The sequence below is a fragment of the Lolium rigidum genome, chromosome 7 (genome assembly GCF_022539505.1).
Source record: "Lolium rigidum isolate FL_2022 chromosome 7, APGP_CSIRO_Lrig_0.1, whole genome shotgun sequence".
Lineage (NCBI taxonomy): Eukaryota > Viridiplantae > Streptophyta > Magnoliopsida > Poales > Poaceae > Lolium > Lolium rigidum.
Window position 1 is genome coordinate 151,116,784 of NC_061514.1, and position 22,677 is coordinate 151,139,460.

Sequence of the window (22,677 nt, forward strand, 5' to 3'; positions counted from 1 at the left end):
GGTTTCAGAAATCTTACACAGGAAATATTCTCGGAATTGGACGAAATCAACGCCCACGATCTTATATTTCACGGAAGCTTCCAGAGAGCCAGAGAGGGACCAGAGGGGAGCCCTGGGGGCCCCACCCCACCTGGCGGCGCGGCCAAGGGGGGCGCGCCCCCCTATGGTGTGGCTCCACCAGGACTCCTCCGAGGCTGCCCTTCCGCCTACTTAAAGCCTCCGTCGCGAAAACCCTAAAACAATAAGCCACGATACGAGAAAAGTTCCAGAGCCGCCGCCATCGCGAAGCCAAGATTCGGGGGACAGAAGTCTCTGTTCCGGCACGCCGCCGGGACGGGGAATTGCCCCCGGAAGGCATCTCCATCGACACCACCGCCATCTCCATTGACGCTGCTGTCTCCTATGATGAGGAGGGAGTAGTTCTCCCCTGAGGCTAAGGGTTGTACCGGTAGCTATGTGGTTCATCTCTCTCTCCCATGTGATCTTCATGTGATCATGAGCTTTGTATCACTATTACTATGTGCTACTCTAGTGATGTTATTAAAGTAGTCTATTCCTCCTCCATGATGTAATGTTGACAGTGTGTGCATCATGTAGTACTTGGCGTAGGTTATGATTGTAATCTCTTGTACATTAAGAAGTTAACTATTACTATGATAGTATTGATGTGATCTATTCCCCCTTTCATAACTTAAAGGTGACAGTATGTATGCTATGTTAGTACTCGGTCTAAATTGCAACGGTCTATTATGCACTCTAGAGGTTACTTAAATATGAATTCTGAATGTTGTGGAGCTTGTTTACTCCGGCTTGAGGGAGCTCTTGTAGCCCTACACAATGAATGGTGTTTGTTATCCAACAAGAGAGTGTTTGAAGTAGCATAAGAGAAGAGAACTTATTTATTTATGTGATCATTGTTGAGAGTGTCCACTAGTGAAAGTATGATCCCTAGGCCTTGTTTCTAAGCATTGAAACTCCGTTTCCAACAAGTTCTGTTACATGTTTACTTGCTGCCATATTTATTTCAGATTGTTATTACCACTCATATTCATCCATATCACTTGCATTTTACTATCTCTTCGCCGAACTAGTGCACCTATACATCTGACAAGTGTATTAGGTGTGTTGGGGACACAAGAGACTTCTTGTATCGTAATTTCAGGGTTGCTTGAGAGGGATATCTTTGACCTCTACCTCCATGAGTTCGATAAACCTTGGGTGATTCACTTAAGAGAAACTTGCTGCTGTTCTACAAACCTCTGCTCTTGGAGGCCCAACACTGTCTACAGGAAAAGAAGCGTGCGTAGACATCAAGCTATTTTCTGGCGCCGTTGCCGGGAGGTAAGGTAAAAGGTATTCAGATCCTCCGACTACTAAGCTATTTCCTAGCATCTGCTGCGCGTGTGTGAGTGCTCGAAGCTATTTCCTTTAGATCCTGCAATTGCATCTTTTTGTTTCTTGTTTTCACTAGTTAGACTTAATGGAAAACAACAAAAATATTAGAGATCTTTATAGTATTTATCTTGAGTTAGGACATGAGGTGTTTGAAGATAAAATTAAAAAACCAATGGAACTTTATATGCATGCTAATGGCAATGTTATTAGTATGAATTCTTTGAACACCATTGTTGCTAATGGTATGGACAATTCTAAGCTTGGGGAAGCTGGTTTTGATGAGCATGATATTTTTAGTCCCCCAAGCATGGAGGAGGAAATTTACTTTGATGATACTTTGCCTCCTATTTATGATGATTATAATGATAGTGGTATTTTGGTGCCACCTACTATGGAGGATAAAGTTTATTATGATTATACTATGCCTCCTATATTTGATGATTATGGTGATGAGAATAATAATGATAGCTACTTTGTTGAATTTGCTCCCACTACAATTAATAAGAATGACTATGCTTATGTTGGGAGTAGTAATTATTTTATGCATGTAGCTCATGATAAGAATGCTTTATGTGATAGCTATATTGTTGAGTTTGTTCATGATGCTACTGGAAATTATTATGAGAGAGGAAAATATGGTTGTAGAAATTTTCATGTTACTAAAACACCTCTCTACATGCTGAAAATTTTGAAGTTACTCGTGTTTTATCTTCCTATGCTTGTCACTTTGTTCTACATGAATTTATTTGTGTACAAGATTCCTATGCATAGGAAGTGGGTTAGACTTAAATGAGTTTTGAACTTGCTTTTGATGCTCTCTTTTGCTTCAACTCTTATTTCTTATGCGAGCACCATTAAAATTACTGAGCCCATCTTAATGGCTATAAAGAAAGCACTTCTTGGAGATAACCCATGTTTTTATTTATGCAATTTTTTGTTTTATATTTGTGTCTTTGAAGTTGTTACTACTGTAGCAACCTCTCCTTATCTTTATTTTATTGAATTGTTGTGCCAAGTAAATTCTTTGATAGTAGGGTTGATACTAGATTTGGATTACTGCGCAGAAACAGATTTCTTACTGTCACAAAATTGAGCAGCCCCGTCTGTAGGTAACTCAGAAAAATCTGCCAATTTACGTGCGTGATCCTCAGATATGTACGCTACTTTCATTCAATTTGAGATTTTTCATCTGAGCATGTTAAGTTCCCCTGAAAAATTCGTCTTTACGGACTGTTCTGTTTTGACAGATTCTGCCTTTTATTTCGCATTGCCTGTTTTGCTATGTTTGATGGATTTCTTTGTTCCATTAAATTTCAGTAGCTTTGTGCAATGTCCAGAAGTGTTAAGAATGATTATGTTACCTCTGAACATGTGAATTTTTGATTATGCACTAACCCTCTAATGAGTTTGTTTTGAGTTTGGTGTGGAGAAAGTTTTCAAGGGTCAAGAGAAGAGGATGATACAATATGATCAACAAGAGTGAAAAGTCTAAGCTTGGGGATGCCCCCGTGGTTCATCCCTGCATATTTCAAGAAGACTCAAACATTTAAGCTTGGGGATGCCCAAGGCATCCCCTTCTTCATCGACAACTTATCAGGTCACCTCTAGTGAAACTATATTTTTATTCCGTCACATCTTATGTGCTTTACTTGGAGCGTCTGTGTGCTTTTATTTTCGTTTTGTTATTTTCATTCTCTGAATAAATTCATGCTTATGTGGGAGAGAGACATGCTCCGCTCGTTCATATGAATACTGGTGTTCTTAGCTTTACTTTAATGTTCATGGCGAAGGTTGAAACTGCTTCGTTCATTGTTATTTCGTTGGAAACAGAAAATGCTTCATGTGGTAATTGGTATAATGTCTTGAATAATTTGATACTTGGCAATTGTTGTGCTCATATAGATCATGTTTAAGCTCTTGCATCATGTACTTTGCACCTATTAATGAAGAACTACATAGAGCTTGTTGAAATTTGGTTTGCATGATTGGTCTCTCTAGAGTCTAGATATTTTCTGGTTAAGGTGTTTGAACAACAAGGAGACAATGTAGAGTCTTATAATGCTTGCAATATGTTCTTACGTAAGTTTTGTTGTACCGGTTCATACTTGTGTTTGCTTCAAACAACCTTGCTAGCCAAAGCCTTGTACTGAGAGGGAATGCTTCTCGTGCATCCAAATCCTTGAGCCAAAACCTATGCCATTTGTGTTCACCATACCTACCTACTACATGGTATTTCTCTGTCATTCCAAAGTAAATTACTTGAGTGCTACCTTTAAAATTTCATTCCTTGTCTTTGCAGTATATAGCTCATGGGAAAATAGCTTAAAAACTATTGTGGTAAAGAATATGTAGCTTATGTATCTTATTTCTTATAAGTTGCTTGTTGAGCGGTAACCATGTTTCTGGGGATGCCATCAACTATTACACCTTTGTTGAATATCATGTGAGTTGATATGCATGTTCGTCTTGTCTGAAGTAAGGGTGATTTATCATGATCAAATGGTTTGAGTATGCATATTGTTAGAGAAGAACATTGGGCCGCTAACTAAAACCATGAATCATGGTGGAAGTTTCAGTTTGGACATCAATCCTAAATCTCTTATGAGAATATTATTTGTTGTTGAATGCTTATGCATTAAAGACGAGTCCATTACCTGTTGTCTATGTTGTCCCGGTATGGATGTCTAAGTTGAGATCTATCAAAAACGAGAAATCAAATGCGATCTATCTCCTTGGACCTTTGTACAGGCGGCATAGAGGTACCCCTTTGTGACACTTGGTTGAAACATATGTTATGCAATGATAATCCATGTAAATCCAAGCTAATTAGGACAAGGTGCGAGCACTATTGGTAATCTATGCATGAGGCTTGCAACTTATAAGATGTCTTATACATAACATATATGATTTATTACTACCATTGACAAAATTGTTTCTATGTTTTCAAAATGAAGAGCTCTAGCACAAAAATAGTAATCCATGCTTCCCTCTGCGAAGGGCCTATCTTTTACTTTATGTTGAGTCAGTTTACCTACTTCCTTCTATCTTAGAAGCAAACACTTGTGTCAACTGTGTGCATTGATTCTTACATGTTCACCTATTGCACTTGTTATATTGCTTTATGTTGACAACTATCCATGAGATATACATGTTACAAGTTGAAAGCAATTGCTGAAACTTAATCATCCTTTGTGTTGCTTCAATGCCTTTTACTTTGAATCTATTGCTTTATGAGTTAACTCCTATGCAAGTCTTATTGATGCTTGTCTTGAAAGTACTATTCATGAAAAGTCTTTGCTATATGATTCAGTTGTTTAGTCATTATCTTTACCATTACTTTGAATCACTTCATTCATCTCATATGCTTTACAATAGTATGATCAAGATTATGTTAGTAGCATGTCACTTCGAAATTATTCTTGTTATCGTTTACCTACTCGAGGCGAGTAGGAACTAAGCTTGGGGATGCTTGATACGTCTCCAACGTATCTATAATTTCGATGTTCCATGCTAGTTTTATGACAATACCTACATGTTTTGTTCACACTTTATATCGTTTTGATGCATTTTCCGGAACTAACCTATTAACGAGATGCCGAAGTGCCCGTTCCTGTTTTGTGCTGTTTTTGGTTTCAGAAATCTTACACGGGAAATATTCTCGGAATTGGACGAAATCAACGCCCACGATCTTATATTTCACGGAAGCTTCCAGAGAGCCAGAGAGGGACCAGAGGGGAGCCCTGGGGGCCCCACCCCACCTGGCGGCGCGGCCAGGGGGGGGCCCTATGGTGTGGCTCCACCAGGACTCCTCTGAGGCTGCCCTTCCGCCTACTTAAAGCCTCCGTCGCAAAAACCCTAAAACAATAAGCCACGATACGAGAAAAGTTCCAGAGCCGCCGCCATCGCGAAGCCAAGATTCGGGGGACGAAGTCTCTGTTCGCGCACGCCGCCGGGACGGGGAATTTCCCCCGGAAGGCATCTCCATCGACACCACCGCCATCTCCATCGACGCTGTTGTCTCCTATGATGAGGAGGGAGTAGTTCTCCCCCGAGGCTAAGGGTTGTACCGGTAGCTATGTGGTTCATCTCTCTCTCCCATGTGATCTTCATGTGATCATGAGCTTTGTATCACTATTACTATGTGCTACTCTAGTGATGTTATTAAAGTAGTCTATTCCTCCTCCATGATGTAATGTTGACAGTGTGTGCATCATGTAGTACTTGGCGTAGGTTATGATTGTAATCTCTTGTAGATTATGAAGTTAACTATTACTATGATAGTATTGATGTGATCTATTCCCCCTTTCATAGCTTAAAGGTGACGAGTGTGTATGCTATGTTAGTACTCGGTCTAAATTGCAACGGTCTATTATGCACTCTAGAGGTTACTTAAATATGAATTCCGAATGTTGTGGAGCTTGTTTACTCCGGCTTGAGGGAGCTCTTGTAGCCCTACACAATGAATGGTGTTTGTTATCCAACAAGAGAGTGTTTGAAGTAGCATAAGAGAAGAGAACTTATTTATTTATGTGATCATTGTTGAGAGTGTCCACTAGTGAAAGTATGATCCATAGGCCTTGTTTCTAAGCATTGAAACTCCGTTTCCAACAAGTTCTGTTACATGTTTACTTGCTGCCATATTTATTTCAGATTGTTATTACCACTCATATTCATCCATATCACTTGCATTTTACTATCTCTTCGCCGAACTAGTGCACCTATACATCTGACAAGTGTATTAGGTGTGTTGGGGACACAAGAGACTTCTTGTATCGTAATTGCAGGGTTGCTTGAGAGGGATATCTTTGACCTCTACCTCCCTGAGTTCGATAAACCTTGGGTGATTCACTTAAGGGAAACTTACTGCTGTTCTACAAACCTCTGCTCTTGGAGGCCCAACACTGTCTACAGGAAAAGAAGCGTGCGTAGACATCAGTCAACACGATAAATGGGCCGGCCCAGTAAGCATGCGGGCCGGGCCAAATGCCTTTGTTTGACTGGTCAACACGATAAATGGGCCGGCCCAGTTAGCATGTGGGCCAGGCTAAATGCCTTTGTTTGACCGGTCAACAAGCAAACGGGGCGGCTCAATAAGCATGTGGGGCCCACTTTCCTGTTATCGGGTCGGCCTAGTTAGTAAGTGGGTTCCACCATAAAGCAAAATGGGCTAGCCCAATAAGTTTGTGGGCCGGCCCAGCAAACATGTGGGGCCACTACCATGTTATCGGGCCGGCCCTGTTAGTAAGTGGGGTCCATAATAAAGCAAGTAGGCCGGCCCAATAAGTTTGTGGGCCGGCCCAAAAGTAAAAGTGGGCCCACTATCTTGTTATTGGACCGACCCAGTTTGTAAGCGGGGTCCACCTTAAAGCAAGTGGGCTGGCCCAATAAGCACATGGGTCCCACTTTCCTGTTACCGGGCCGACCTAGTTAGTGAGTGGGTCCACCTTAAAGCAATTGGACTGGCCCAATAAGTAAGTGAGCCGGCCCGTTTAGTTGGTGGATCTGTCCACTTCATAATATATGTGGGTCTAGTAAGGCCCAATAGTCTTGTTGGGCCGAGGTGCGTGAAGATCGTTGTTACTTGTTGGGCCGACCCATCTGCGAATTGCTATGCTACCATGCCGGCCTGTTAGGTGCTTTACGATTTTGCGGGCGGCTCATATGAGATTTTGCTAAATTGGGCCGTTGATGGAATGAGAATTTGTGATTTAGATTGCACAACACATAGAAAGATACTGAGCATATTTACGCAGCACAGTCGGATAGCCTCACTTACCACAAGCACCATAGAAAGAATGCGCGAAAGAACCATAGAGACTAACTAAATATTACATCAGCTGCAAGGCTTTGAAAAAATATTACATCAGCTGCAAGGCTTTGAAAAAATATTACATCAGATGCAAGGCTTTGAAAAAATATTACAGAACCCAGAGAAATTGAATGGTAATTAAACCTACCAATACAATGAAACGATTCGGCAATCTTTTAAGTTGTCCGTGCACCACCTATATCTGAAAGAAAGACATCACAAGTTAAGACAGCAACAATGGAAAGGCAAAGACACTACAATGTTGTTTGCCAAAGAATTTGGAACTCACAATTTCCTCGTTATAACAAGATCATTGTAATGCGCACAGATAGTCTAATGATATGGGGCTAATATAGACTACCAATAAGTAAATAAAGAGTGCATGTCGCATAGCAACAGCCAGAATATTTTAACGTGGACAAATGGCAAATGTGAGCTTCCTTTTGATATGTATAATCTATACCAACATAAAAAAATGTGATGTTCTAATCATTAAGAAGCTGATATAGTGCAAGATAAACAAGCAATCAAATTATTTTGTGGCTTACATAATCGAGCACGTCAGAATAAAACAACAGACTTACTACTGTCAAGTCTCATGCAGCTCACCATGTTGATACACTCGTTGAAGATGTCCGATGTTGACCTTAATTTTAAACGGAGTTTTTTGTTACTCTGCATCAAGACACGATCAGTCATGCACATACGAGTTCCAGCATGATAAACAATATGTATGTACTCCCTTCATCCCAGTACTCTGAAAATAGTGAGCGATGGGCTACATAATTACATAATATGTGGCTGGAATCTCTCAAGAATGTGTGTTCATGCATATATATACACACGCAGGTCTATAGCAATACGAAAGGTACACGTACTTGAACTAGAGCAGCAGTTACTGGCATGGCTTATGACACACCAGATAGATACAATAGTTGTATCATTTGCAGTGCAGCAAAAGCAGATCAACATGTTCTATTACTTTCAAATTGACATGAACTACTACATAATAGAAGGCACTTACTTTTGTAGCAAAGAATGAACCAGATAGTAGTTATAATGTCAACAACAATAGAGAAGGTAATGCAAACCAACATACTCAATTACTTAAATTGGCCATGGACTAAATAATAGCAGCATTTACTATCATAGCTAGTAATAAACCCTAAAGGTATTATAATCTGAACTTTTTTGTGCGGGGAATGCTAATCAACGTGTTTAGGGACTTAAAATATGTAACAGGCAGCACATAGAGGGTAGTGAATGAACTGATAGCAGGCAATTAATTAATTTAGTAGCTCACGACGAACCAGGTACAAATACTTGTACAGGGAATGCAGAGTAACATGTTCAGTGACTTTAATTTGGCATGAACAACGTAATAGGAGGCTGTTACTTTTGTAACAAACAATGAGCCAAATAGAAGTTAAGATGGCAAAAGCTATAGAGCAGGAAATGTGAACCAATATGTGCAATTACTTAAAATTGGTCATGAACTAAATAATTGCAGGATGTTACTGTAATAGATAGGAATGAACCAGATAGGAATTATAATAGCACCATTCCTGAACTTGTAGTGAAGGGAATAAAAATGAATATGTTTCGGGATTAAATTTGTAATGAGCAACACGCAGAGGATAGTTAATGCTGGAGCTAAGGATGGACCAGATAAAGAATATGTGGGATCACCTGTGAACTTGTAGAAGAGCTGAAGAGGGAATGCAAACCAATATGGTCAACATTCCATGTGTGAGTGCCTTGCAAAGTAAGAGAAGCGAGTTAATGTTGCAGCTTTTGAAGAACCCGATGGCACACAAACTTATTATCGAAGTAGCTAGTGTGACGAGTTTAAATAAATTTGTACTGCAGGATAGCAGAGCGATAGCATGCAGGACTAATAGTAGTCAGTTACTTTGGTAGCTTACGATAAAGTAGATAGAAATAACAATGACATCACCTGTAGTACAGGAAATGCAAACCAACATGTCCAGGGAGTACAAAATTAGCATGAATAGAATAGTAGCAGGCTATAATTTTTGTAACAACGACTGAGCAAGATAGAAGTTATGATGGCTGCATCTGCAGAGCAGGAAATGCAAACCAAAATGTTCATCCGCTTAAAGTTAGCAATGAACTGGAAAATAGCAGGGTGTTACTGTCATAGCTAGGAATGAACTTAAAGAGCTTCAGACAAACAAGCATCTGAACCCAGAACATGGCGCTAAAACAAGGGACTTACATTAGGAGAAGCACTTTGTGAGAGTCATTGCAGATCTTACTGGGGTTGATAGATCCGGTGATGAAGTACACTACATGTGCTACTTGGGGTTGGAGAGACGGCCATTACACTTCATGGTTACTCATCTCATCTGCAAAAACGTAACGGTGCGTCATTAGCACAAACAGGTTCCCCCAAGATTAAACAAGAACTTGCAGGCAACTAATAGAAAAGCGACAGTAGAAGAGTTTAGATCATGCACGGCGCCGGTGAAGCAGATCCGGTTCATGCACAGCGGTGTCGGTGAGCTAGATACGATGCGGTGGACGACGGATCCGGCGAAGCGGTTCCGGTGTGGTGGATGATACCGCAGCTGAAGCGACTGCGGTAGACTGCTGGATGAGTATATGGTTTCGAGGTTCGGCGGGGATGATCCGGTCCGGTTGATGACGGCGTCGATGAAGCGGCTCCGGCAGACAGACGGATGAGGAGGATCGCGTGGCCTCGGGTAGGCCAGGGAAGTCCGGCGGGGATGTTCCGGTGCGGTGGTCGTGGAGGTGGGAGAGAGAGGGACTTGGGAAGTTCCGCTGGGTGGTCTGAGGGAAATGAATTTTTTTTGGGAGGGTTTCACCGTTTGAGAGGCGGCACGGGATCGAAAGAAAAAGGCAAGTGACCAAATATCAAGAGCCAAAAATAATCCAAGAAAAGAAACTTGATTGTACATAGAGGATGACATGCGGGTCCCATTTAGCAGCAGCGGTATCACCGTTTGAGAGGCGGCACGGGATCGAAAGAAAAAGGCAAGTGACCAAATATCAGGTGCCACAAATAACTCCAAGAAAAGAAACTTGATTGCACATAGAGGATGACATGCGGGTCCCATTTAGCAGCAGCGGTATCACCGTTTGAGAGGCGGCACGAGATCGAAATAAAAAGGCAAGTAACCAAATATCAGGTGCCAAAAATAACTCCAAGAAAAGAAACTTGATTGCACATAGAGGATTACATGCGGGTCCCATTTAGCAGCAGCAGTATCACCGTTTGAGAGGCGGCACGGGATCGAAAGAAAAAGGCAAATGACCAAATATCAGGTGCCAAAAATAACTCCAAGAAAAGAAAGAATTTTCGTTCATAGAGGATGACATGCGGGTCCCATTTTGCAGCAGTGGTCTCAACGTTTCTAAGGCGGCACGGGATCAAAAGAAAAAGGAAGTAGCAAGAAATCACGGGGTCAAAAAAAGTCCAAGAAAAGAAAGAATTTTCGTTCATAGAGGATGACATGCGGGACCCATGATCCTGCATCGTAAATGGCTCGATCAGAGAGCGTTGAACGAGATGGCGCGATCGAGAAAAAAACAACGCTAGAGATGCAGCCATCTGGGCTCTACATCCCTGTATGGTGCGGATTTGCGTTGACTCGGCCGGAGCACCCAAGAATTCATGATGCACCACGTCTCAAGCCACCATATGCGATGTTTTCGACGTTTTCGTCGGACTAGGTGGCCTCAAAAACGAGAAAAAGAAGTTTTGACATGCACCACGGAGAGAGCAAAAATCGTCGACCATGGTGCATCAGCAACCACGCGCGCGACTTAACTTCGTCGGCTATGGCAACTTTTTTGTAGTGACATGTTTTTCTTGGTGATGGATGAGGTGACCAAGGATATACAAGGAGATATTTCTTGGTGTATGCACTTTGTTGATGATGTGGTGCTAGTAGATGAAACATGGCTGGCGTGAATAGGAAGTTAGAGCTATGGAGGCAGACGTTGGAGTCGAAGGGGTTTAGACTTAGTAGGACCAAGACTGAGTACATGCGATGCAACTTTAGTGGTGTTGGTGGCGAAGACGGATATGTCAGATTAGAATGATAGATAGTGCATGAGAGGGACACCTTCTGATATTTGGGATCAATGTTGCAAAGCAATGGTGATATCGACGAGGATGTTTGCCACGGGATCAAGGCAGGGTGGATGAATTGGCGGCAAGCATTTGGTATCCTTTGTGACAACAAGGTCCCATAAAAGGTAAAAGGTAATTTCTATAGGACGGCAGTCAGACCGACGATGCTATATGGGGCAGATTGTTGGCCAACTAAAAGATAACAAATACAACAAATGAGTGTTGCGGAGATGCGCATGCTACGATGAGTGTGCGGCCATACAAGAAACGACCCGATTAGGAACGAGGTAATTCGTGATAATCTGTGGGTGGTACCGATCGACGAGAAGCTTCTCCAGCACCGACTAAGGTGGTTTGGGCATATTTATCGGAGACCTCCAGAAGCTTCAATTAATAGTTGAACTCTAAGGAGTATATATAGAGGAAACTAGAAGGGGCAGAGGATGACCAAAGTTAACTTGACCGTAGGCGGTAAAAAGAGACTTGAGGGATTGGAATGTATCTAAAGTCGTGGCTCCTTATAGGACTACATGGAGATCAACGATCCATCATCCATGTGCCAGAATCTTTTTTTTTTTTTGAAACTTGGGTGTGTATTACTTAAACAGTGTCTTGGTTACATCCAGAATTACAATCTCTTTGAGCTGATTCAACCGCGCGGGGAGGAATTGCACTCACTAACACATCCCCACTCCACACACAACGACCAAAACAAGCAAGATCGTGCGCTACAAAATTTCCAGTTCTATTTACTTTTTCAACTTTATACTCTGGCAGGAGGAGTAGCAGGCCTCTGGTTTCTGAGAGGATAAACGACATGGGAGACTTGCTTGTGCCCTCCATCTTCAGCTCGTTTACTACTGTTGCACAATCACTTTCTAAAATCACAGGGATAGCTGCAACAGGTAACACAGCTTTCGTCCCTTCTAAAGTTGCAATTGCTTCTATTTCAGCTGATTGACAATACAGTATTATACCCCACACTGAAAGCACCACTTTCCCCTCGTGGTCACGGAGAACAGCACCCCACGATCCATTGTTTGATTCATGGGAGAAGCCAGCATCAACATTGAGTTTATACCAGCCTTCTGCTGGTTTCGTCGAGGTTGTGTGTGGCTCTTTTGCTTGATGTGGCATGCTATTAATAACTAGAAGAAGATGCGCGTTTCACCGCGCCGGCTACAGAGGATTTGACATGCGCTGCAAAAAACAATCTTACATCTACTTTTAAGGTGGAGGCAGTTTGCTGCAGATTTCAATTTGATCTGTAGATACCCACACCTTATCCAATAGAATGGGTGGAAATTTTGCAAGTCATTAGTATTCAATAGTAACTTCTATGTTTCTCGATAATCATTTGGGCTGTGCCTTACCTATTCCGAACCTTTCATTCAGCCATATGTAATGTAAGAAAGTAAGAACTTGTCATTCAAACAGAAAACATGTAGCCAATTTCCCCATCATCATTTTATTTCACCTATGTACATCATGATATTGTGCACAACGGATGGACATATAATACATGCTAGCAGTAAGAGAAATAACCAGCAAAACTGAGAGATAACAAAGGAACAAAGAAAGATGTGCACACTTCCTCAAATTTCTACCTTGGTATGATTTCACAATTAATCATGGGCATCACCAACAAAAACTCTTTCTTTTCAATACATTCTACTTGTTAACTCCTGTCCAATGCCACCGCTAGGGAAACTGAACTAACAAAGGCGGTAATATAAGGAAGAGAGTTAACAAAACCGAGAGAGAAACAAAGAAGCATGAAGAAGGTGACACAAGATCAGGAGGCAACCAGTGAGCACACATGAAGCGAGCAAATATAGTAGTGCTCCATCATAACCAGTCTTTGGGTAGAAGCAAATGTCAGGCCCAAAAGCTTCTAGTGTTATATATCCATTCTTTGTTGCAACACACACAATGTTTCGTACAAATACCAATACTGGTGTCTTTGGGTATCCTCTATACAACCACAACAAAACATTGCCAAAGAACACCCATGATGAAAATAACATCTAGTTCATAAATTCAACGCCCAGTTCCATTTATGGGCCTCTAGGGAATACTATTTCAGATCCAACCTCCAATCTAGATTCACTATAAAATTCCTAGGTTGTTTCCTATTACACAAGGTATAAAATTCCTAATGCTAACAAACAAAATGGAAACTGCATACCTGAGGCAATACCCATCTCCCCCGCAAAAAAAGGCAATACCCATCTGAATTGCCTGAAGGTTGCAATAAAATTAAACTGGTAATAATATATGTTAGGCTCAAATTATAAAAAGTAGTAATTCAATATGATAAGCAAGAAGTGGAACGGCATTGTACAATTGTGATGTGTGCTCAACAGACCCTTAGGACACATTGTTCATAACTTTAGTAGATCAAAGCCTCGAGTCTATTGACTTTGCAAAAAAATTGCCCTATCCTCTATGCCTAAATCCAAAAAAGAAAAAAAATAGTAGTGTCCAAGCCGCTATGTTTGCTACAAAAAAAATAGTTTCCATTCATGACATAAAAAACAACAATATTTAGATTTTGAGACGACATGAACATAGCAAAATCATCTTCCCATTTACATGTGTGTTGCAGTTCATTTAATAGTTGATATCGGAACTAATTTTATTTACTACAGAGTAAAACATATTACAATAGACAGATGTAAAAAGTTCTTATGCCTAATCCCATAGAGAAACATAAAAAATGTCCAAATCAGTTTTGTTTGCTACAAAAGAATAACTTATGTTCCTAACATTTAAATTATATGGAAATAGCTACCTGACCTTTCCAGATATGTATAATACGTGCAACAACACTGGCAACGATATGACTAACCAATGGTTATAAGCCTGGTACGCGAATATGTTGACTTTTCAAGGACCAACAGATTAATATTTGTAGTAGAGGGAATCAAAGGGATTATAAGAAGAGAACGTACACCATGGTTTTTAAGGTGGTAAGGCGTCCTAAAGCGTTAGAGTGCGCTCTACCGCCTAAGCGCCTAAAGTGGACTTAAAGCGGGTATAGCGCTAAGGCGCTGGGGGGTGCTCTATCGCCTAGGCGTCACTTAAGCATCCTAAGGCAAAATGTGAACGCCTTAAAAACAATGACATGCACATCACACAATGGCTGAAATTTCTACAACATTGATCATTACTTTGCACCCTTTTCACGAATAAATCACGGAATCAGGTAACAGATACAATATGCCTAGCACAGTGCTACCACCAGAACGTGCACATAATCATGAGGCTGGGCTAGGGTGGTAGAAATAGTACCATCAAACTCATCTTATTATACTATGTTGATAGCTATCAAATTCCAAAAAGCAAAATAGATTCACTATTTTGGATGAGAATAGAGGACCAATCACATTCTTCGGATTGATATGGTGTACAGTGACTAACTAAGCTACAGCGGCACAACATCATATTATTAAAGAAATGGACAATGGTAGCCTGATAGGGCAGGAAAAGGTAAAAAAACGTCTCAGATTCGATGGCGTGATGGTAGAAAATGATGATACAGTTCTGTGGAGATAAAGAAGACTACCTTGGGAGTGGCGTTTTGGCACCCGGGAGCATATGCTCCCGGTTTTTAAACTTCGTTTTAAATGTTTTTTTAAAATGTTGAAAAATTTGAACACAAAATTTAGTTGATACATCTTAAAATTTTACATGTTCAAAAAGTGGTTTCACAGAAAACCGACATTTTGAGAGCCATCCGTAAAAAAGACAAATTTTTGTGTAAAAAAAGGTTGTGTACGAGACGTTTTATTTGTCTTTTTTACACAAGTCACAAAAAATGTCGGTTTTTCGCAAGACTTGATGTGCGCACGTAAAATGTTGATACGTAAGCGAGAAATTTTTTGTTTGATTTTTTTGAATATTTCAAAATGTTTTTCCGATGGCAGGAGCATATGCTCCCATGTGCCGAATTGAATTTCCGACCTTAAGCCACATAGTGTCGCCCAAATAGTTAGGTGCAGGAGCCACCTGCAAAACCATCATGTGTTATTCTAAGTGATTCTACTTGAATCAATAAAATGCACCCTTTTAAGAGAAGAGGCAAACCACATGCAAAAATCAATATGTTAATGACAATGATTTAATAGCTTGGTAGTATTTAGATAATCATGTGATTTGTTAGCTCAAACTTGATATCATCGAAATTCATAAGACAAATTTGTTTGACCAATATTAATTTAACGATGCATTCATGCTGATGTTTATGACGTATACATTTACCTATGATCAAAGCATTTCCTTGCTAGCTCTTTAAAATGCTAGGGACAAGAATTGTTCTTTCATGGGATCAACAATGACGATCAGCCTACACAACTAAGAGAATTGATGTCTTATGCCTCTTTGGCAGTAACTATGATCCAAGAAGAATTTGCAACACATGATACACTCTGTTGGCCAGATATTCTCCAATGGATTGGCGTAGCACATGAACTTGAAACAACTTAGGTTGTCTACTTTGCAATCTTCTTTTGATTAAAAACACAACCCGTCAACCTCTGCAACTTGAAAGTATTTGGCTTTCAACAGAGTGGTTTCAGATGTATACTGGACTTGTTTCCTACATTTATCATAAAATCAGCAATGCAATACTCAATATAGTCATACTCGCCTTTATACGACGACTTAAAAAATCCTAGACAGGCATGCATGATGAATCCTACTTGCATCCCATCACATGTGTAACGAAACAATCAGGAACATGCTAGATTGTGTGATTTTGGTTTCCTGAAATAAAACGTGTTACTTAAGCAGCTGGGTGCAAATCACCTACTACTGTAAGTCTGTAACAAATGAATAATGAAATATTGAAACCCCATTTTTGCTACGCTATTTTCATTGGCTTCTCTTTAAGAACATGGTAAATATCAAATACAAATCTTTGACAAAATTAAGCAACATGTGCTTGAGTGCTTGTTATCAGTAATAACTGAATCAGTTTGTATACTAATAGAACAACAATTGTGAGGTTGAAACTACTACTGAGTCATAAATATGAAGCACCATCTATCTTTATCTAAAGAAAAATCATCTCTATACATAAATCTAGAAATTCATAACAATTAAATCTTGGCTGCATTCCCTTTTTGTATGTAGCTGTAGGCATTTAAGATTATGGAGAACTACTAAACTAAAAACAACGTAACAGAATTTGTTTGCTAAAACCCGAATCGTCTTGTCTCAATTCATTACACCTCTTTTGCGTACCAGTTATAGCATATCTTCACTATTCCAATTATAATGTATAACAAAAGCAACTAAGGCAAATGCGCGCCATCCAAAAAATCTTGTTGAGAATCAACACTACCAAAATCCAGGTTCAAACCACATATCCTCACAGCCATGCCGACATCCACACTTTCACACCAGAACGCATAAGTAGAGCTACAAAAAAATTGGTCGCTTCTTATGATACATTCCCCAAGCACATGATAGGCATTGAGAAAGTCAGAATCAAAGAACAAACAGAATGTATATTACTTTCTTACCTATAAGCATCCATCCGAACAAAGAAAGATGCAAACAGATGCAGATCAGTCTCGTGTCTTCAGAGCTGGGTTTCACTGGGAGGACGCAACAGCAGGAGAGTCGGGCAGCTCGGCCGGCGGCAAAGAGCTATTGGACGTCGTGATGGCACACTGCATGTGTGGCCTTAGGTAGGACCTCGTTCTGCTGTGCTCCAGTGGCTGGTAGCCGAAGCCGTGATCTCGGGGCGATTTCTTCTTCAAAGGTTGAAGGCTGTAGTTCCTGTGCGCCGGCTGCTCTCCCACCTCTCCTTCTCCATAGCTGAATCTTGAATGTATTCCTTGGGGATCTTGGTCTGATTTGGCCTCAATCCGACCCCATTTAGCCCCCAATCTGGTCGCTTCCACCCCGTTCCGGCCGCCGCCAGCCTTGCCCGACCACCGCCGCTCCATTCCGGCAGCCACCGTCCCTTCCTCGACCATCACCACCTCGTTTTGGCTGTTGGCTGGCGACTCTCCTGGCGGATCCCGCCGGCGCCTCCCCAAGCCGCCGCGTCGTTGCTCCCCCGGCCCCGATCTGGTCGAAGAACAGCTCGTTCCGTCCGATGCGGCCGCTCTTCGTGAGGGTGTGTCCCCTGGCCGGGCTGCAACTGCCCTGAGCTCCTTGGCTGGGAGCCTGGGACGAGCGAGAGAGAGAGGAGATTCCGAGAACGCCGTCAGTCAAACACGCACACCGACGGAAAGAATAGAGTAGGCCCGAATAGAACACGCGTCTACCATGCAGCAGCGGGCCAGACCCAAATGACAGCCCACACAGCGACACCGGGCCCCACGGCGACGCGAGCGCCGTCCAAGCGCTGAGGATGCAGGGAACGCAACGGCCTTAACTCTTTTTAAGAATTTGGTTTACTGCTTTCTTCCCTTTGATGTCCAGATCCAGCTTTGATTTTTTAACCTGCATAAAAGAGGTCAAATATGATTGAATAAATGAGGCTGATTGCTCAACACTGCATTTTCCGTCGCCAAAGATCGAGTTATTTCTTAGATGCCAAGATCGCCACCATAAGAATAATAACTTCGATCTCATTACATCGCTGCATTGATTCAGGAGTATAAGCACCCAGTCCACACCGGAGTATCTGAACATACTTTTAGATGGCAGAGACCAATCTTCCCTTAGGCAACTTCTTAGAGCATTTGACTTTGAGCAGGTCACCAACGCGTGATGGGCCGATTCAGGTTCCATTCCGCAGATGGTACATGTGGGTAGTATATCCATGTTTCTACTACATCTATGCACTTGCACGCCAAGCGTATCAGAGGCAAGCTTCCAGCCAAACACTTTCAGTTTTGGTGGCACTTTTGCACTCCATATCAGTTTCCATAAAGATCTGTCACCATCAGGCACTTTTGCACTCCATGTGTCAGAATCTTAGGTTACTCTCTTTTTCATCTTGTTCTTGTTTTTGGCTTCCTTTTATTTCTGTTGGGTTTCATATCTAGCCTACTCTAACTTGCTTGGAAAAAAATCTTTGATGTTGTTGTTGTGCTTTAATTTCATCAATCTGATGAAATTTAATAAATAAAGTTTGTCATTTAGATAATAAAAATAAAAATATGAAGGTAACAAAATATACTCCCTCCGTTCCTTTCTATAATGCCTATTGTTTTATTGCATTTGTTTCATATTATAAGGGTAAAGCTGTGTTTATTTTGCAGAAACCCCCTTCCACCAATTTGCTTAAGTTCTAGAAATAAGGAAACAATCACGTAGCTGCTAAAATTCTGGAAACAATCAACGTACCTGCTAAAAACGTGGAAACAGATCGTGGGAGTCCTTCACGCCAGCGAATAGCGGGGCAGGGGAGTACTTCACGCGATCTGTTTCCATCTCATGCGATCGGTTATGGCAAGTCCACGATTTTCTCCGATCTGATTTCTTTTGCTTTTTCCTCTCTCAGATCGGTAGGGGGTTTTCTGTTAAAATGATTGCTTGCGCTAATTTCCGTGCTAAAAACCAATAGGCATTATAGAAAGGAACGGAGGGAGTATATAACAAGATAGCATATATCTATGACAAATAGTGATGGCCATTTAAGTATTCTATACTCATATTTACTTCTTAGAAAGTGTTAGAATATTTGCAATCCCACGAAGGGTTCAACATTGGTCCTTAGACTAGCTAAAAGGATATGCACATGGTCATTGCCACACTTTGTGTTCCCGTGGAGCTGACTTGGCGTGTGGTTCCTTGTAGCGTCGCATTATCGTGAAGTTTTTTTTTGAGAGCAACCATATATTTCATTAATCGAAAACCAAATTACATGAAGCAACACATGTGGAAACTAAAAGACAAACCAGAATAAAATGATTATCCTGAATCTACAAATAAAATCCTAAAAGACCGAGAAATACAAAACGATCCCTAAGATTTCCTGCAACCACCGTAGCCAGCAGCCGCCGTCCAATTCCAACGCCGCCGAGACGAACGTAAGAAGAGACGCCGAGCCTCCACCTTTGCAAGATCCAAAAAAAATCACCATCGCCAACGAGGCTTTGTGAGTCGATGAACAGGCATGCTGCAAGCAGCGAGGCACATGTCGATGTGGCACGTCGACCGGGGGACGTCCCCGTGATGTCTTGGACCAAGATACGCCGCCTCCCATCGATGAAGTCGGAGAAGAAAGGCATATCCACCACCTCTGGACCAACATCTTCGCTCCAGAAGAACCACCTCACCCCGGCCCCCACCGCCGTCGTCGACAACGAAGAACGGCGAGAAAACCAAGCTGCCGACCTGAAAGATCGACAAGCACACGTTGCCAACAACTCCGAGACGTCGCCGTGAAGGTCGCCGCCGGTGTCGGAGTGGAGTCGAGGCAGATTTATTTACCCAGGCGCCGCTCCCACCACCCCAACGACGCACCACAGCAGACAAGCCCTAACTACAAAACGGAGGAGGAACGAGGTCCCCTCCCCTCCTACCACCGGAGAGGCAAACGGAGCAAGAGGGGCCCAGAGCTCAGGCCGGTGGAGATGGGATCTGCCCGCCCGCCGCCTGCATTATCGCGAAGTTGTTAATCCCCTGTGACGAGCCCTCCACGCACCACACTCAGCGGAGATAGCAAACTGCTCCCTCTATTTCGTTTACATTTAGATAAGTTTAAGACGTGTTTTATGGGAAGAGGCCTCCGTCACATAAAATGTGTCTTAAATTTGTTAAAAGTTGAATATCTTTAGACTCGATTTAGTGTATGGATACATCTAAATTGAATAACATTGAGATATCTTGTGTGGTACGGAGGGAGTATGAGTGTATCCACTACGGGAAAACATGGCTTTGCCGTGTTGGCAAAATACACGGCAAAGGCCCTTCGGAACACGGCAAAGCCCTTACCGTGTGGCGGAACACGGCAAAATCCACACGGCGAAAAACAGCTCGGCAAAGGACCTTTGCCGTGTGCCTTTCTGCGCGGAACACGGCAAAGCCTTTGCCGTGTGCCTTCCACCCAAGAACACGGCAAAAATGCAGTTGACGGAATCTCGACTTAACAGACGGCGCCACGTCAGATGATCTTTGCCGTGTGCCTACCATCAAGGAACACGGCAAAATCTTTTCTTTGCCGTGTGCCACACCGTGAGACGAGCACGGCGAAGAAACGGCACGGCTCACCCCTTTCCCTTTATTTGCCGTGTGCCACCGACGAGGGAACACGGCAAAGGCCTCCCTCTTTGCCGTGTGCCACCAAATGGTCGCCCCGGATGCGCAGGCTGCTGCCACGTGTGCTCTTTGCCGTGTGCATGCACACGGCAAAGGGCACACCCAGTTTTTTTTTTGATTGTTTCCTTTTAATCCCTGCATGCATAATTGCATATAACAGTTCAAAACTCACAAATATCATCATATATCACCATATATCTCCATATCATCGTAGCCGGTGTCACCATATCATCATAACCACATAAATAACAACAAAATAGATCATCAAAGGTCCATAGAAGTCACATAGTTCATCAAATATCCATACAAGTCGCATAGTCCATCAAATGAATCAAATGTTCAAAGAAGTCATATAGTCCATAGTGGTTACATATCCATAGTGCAAAGTACATAAACACCATATAGATAAGGCAAAGCTAGCCACATGTCCTCCGCAAACACATGAAAACCATGATGATCAAGGGCTCTACATGTTGGCCACGCCGGTGATGATCAAGGGGCATCATGTTGCACATCCTAAATCAAGAGGGCATTGTGAGATTGGCACATCATATATTTTTGACAAGTTGCAATTTTTACAAGTTTGTACAATAAAGTGAGATTGACAAGTCATATATGTTTGAGAAGTTGCAATTTTGATGAGTTTGAAGACTAGAGCGAGTGAGGCTAAACTTAGAAGCGCGTGAGTCGCCAATTTAGGAGAACTAACCTGCAACAACGTGCGTTGGTTCCCAATGTTCGTGCTTTGCTGAGCTGACATACGAGAGGTCGGTGTGATTTCTAATTCACCTTGGGCCGCATGGTTAGAGCTGCCAACCGAACTCTATGACTACAACAACAAATGGTGAGCATTATTTAACAATAAACGCAAAGACAACAAAATGGCATATGTACCGACTACTTACCCAAGGGAAGGTGAAAGGAGGAGGAGGAGGACCAGTCCCGAGAGGCAAGCGACTCCCTCTCAGCCACATCCATGGCATCTACCACGGCTTCAAGGCCCAATATTCACAGGAAGCACGTTAGTCGTTAAGACACAAAACTTGCAGTATAGTATCCCGTATCCACCAAGGTTGGTGCATAAAACAAGATCGAAATACTCAATACACTTAAGGTGAAATGCGATTTCCGACCGAAACTCGACGCAACATTGCCATGAATCAGATTCCACCAACTACAGATTAGAAGTCGCTCGATCTCGTGCACACACAAAGGTGCATGCATCCGCAATCAGAGAACACAATCCGGCTACAGAACACCTCGCGACCATGCCATATTTGTGCAGCCAAAGGAAACAGGAAAGCCAGCGACGTACTCGCGCAAATTAAGCACCATCCCACGCGAGGAAGGCGTGCGAGGCCTAGCAGAAATCAAGGCTAAAATTAACCGCTACATCGAGAAGCAACGCCATTACGGGGGAGCAGGATTTTACCCTTGGCGCGGCCGAGGTCGCCGTCCGTGCACGCGAAGAGGAACTGCATCTCCGGCGGCCAGCCAGTACCGACGAGGAGGAAATAGAAACACACCATATGCCGCCGTTAGAGGGTGTCGATCGCGGAGAAAATGCCGCCAAGAGCGGCGGAGCGGGAGAGGAATCGAAGTGGATTCGCGGTGGTTGCGTACGTACCCGCGTCGGTAGCCTGGAGGCCGCGGCGCACGGCGGCGTCGATAATAGTCACCGCAACTCGCTGTCGCTGGAGGTCGTTTGGGCGCGCCGGCCCGCGGCCCCGTCCGCCTTCGCCGCCACGTCCGCCGCGACGGATCAGGGCCTGCTGCTGGATCAGCCGGAGCAGCAGCAGCGCAGCAGCAGCCCCGGGCGGCGGGCTCGCAGCAGCAGCAGGTGGCGGCGGGCGCGGGCAGGGGCGGCCTGTGCGGGCGCGAGGTGGGGAGCAGCGGCGCGGGCGCGAGGTGGGGTGCGGCGGTGGTCGACGGCGGCGCGAGGTTGGGGGCGGCGCGCGAGGTCGCGGGTGGGGGACGGGTGCGGGATTTTTTTCCCCTATCCAAATCCAATTCAATCCGGCCAGCCCAAACCCTAAGTCCCTGCACCTTTGCCGTGTGCCTAACCGTTGCACACGGTAAAGGGACATTCGCCGTGTTCCTTTTCCAAAAGATACACGATATAGCTATA

At 42.9% G+C, this 22,677-nt stretch overlaps 1 long non-coding RNA gene and 1 pseudogene across 2 annotated transcripts; one reads left to right on the forward strand and one right to left on the reverse strand.

Annotated features, from left to right (window-relative positions):
• LOC124672156 overlaps positions 1-12,285 on the forward strand; it is a 28,568-nt pseudogene extending 16,283 nt beyond the window's left edge.
• Positions 12,286-20,806: 8,521 nt separating this feature from the next.
• On the reverse strand, positions 20,807-22,209 carry LOC124677633. Of its 2 annotated transcripts, XR_006994154.1 has the most exons (4): positions 21,982-22,209; positions 21,455-21,541; positions 21,259-21,378; positions 20,807-21,065 (listed from the first exon to the last, which is right to left on the reverse strand). It is a non-coding gene; the product is annotated as an uncharacterized LOC124677633 (long non-coding RNA). The 2 variants fall into 2 exon arrangements; XR_006994153.1 differs by lacking the exon at positions 21,982-22,209 and having other exon boundaries at positions 21,455-21,966.
• Positions 22,210-22,677: the final 468 nt, after the last annotated feature.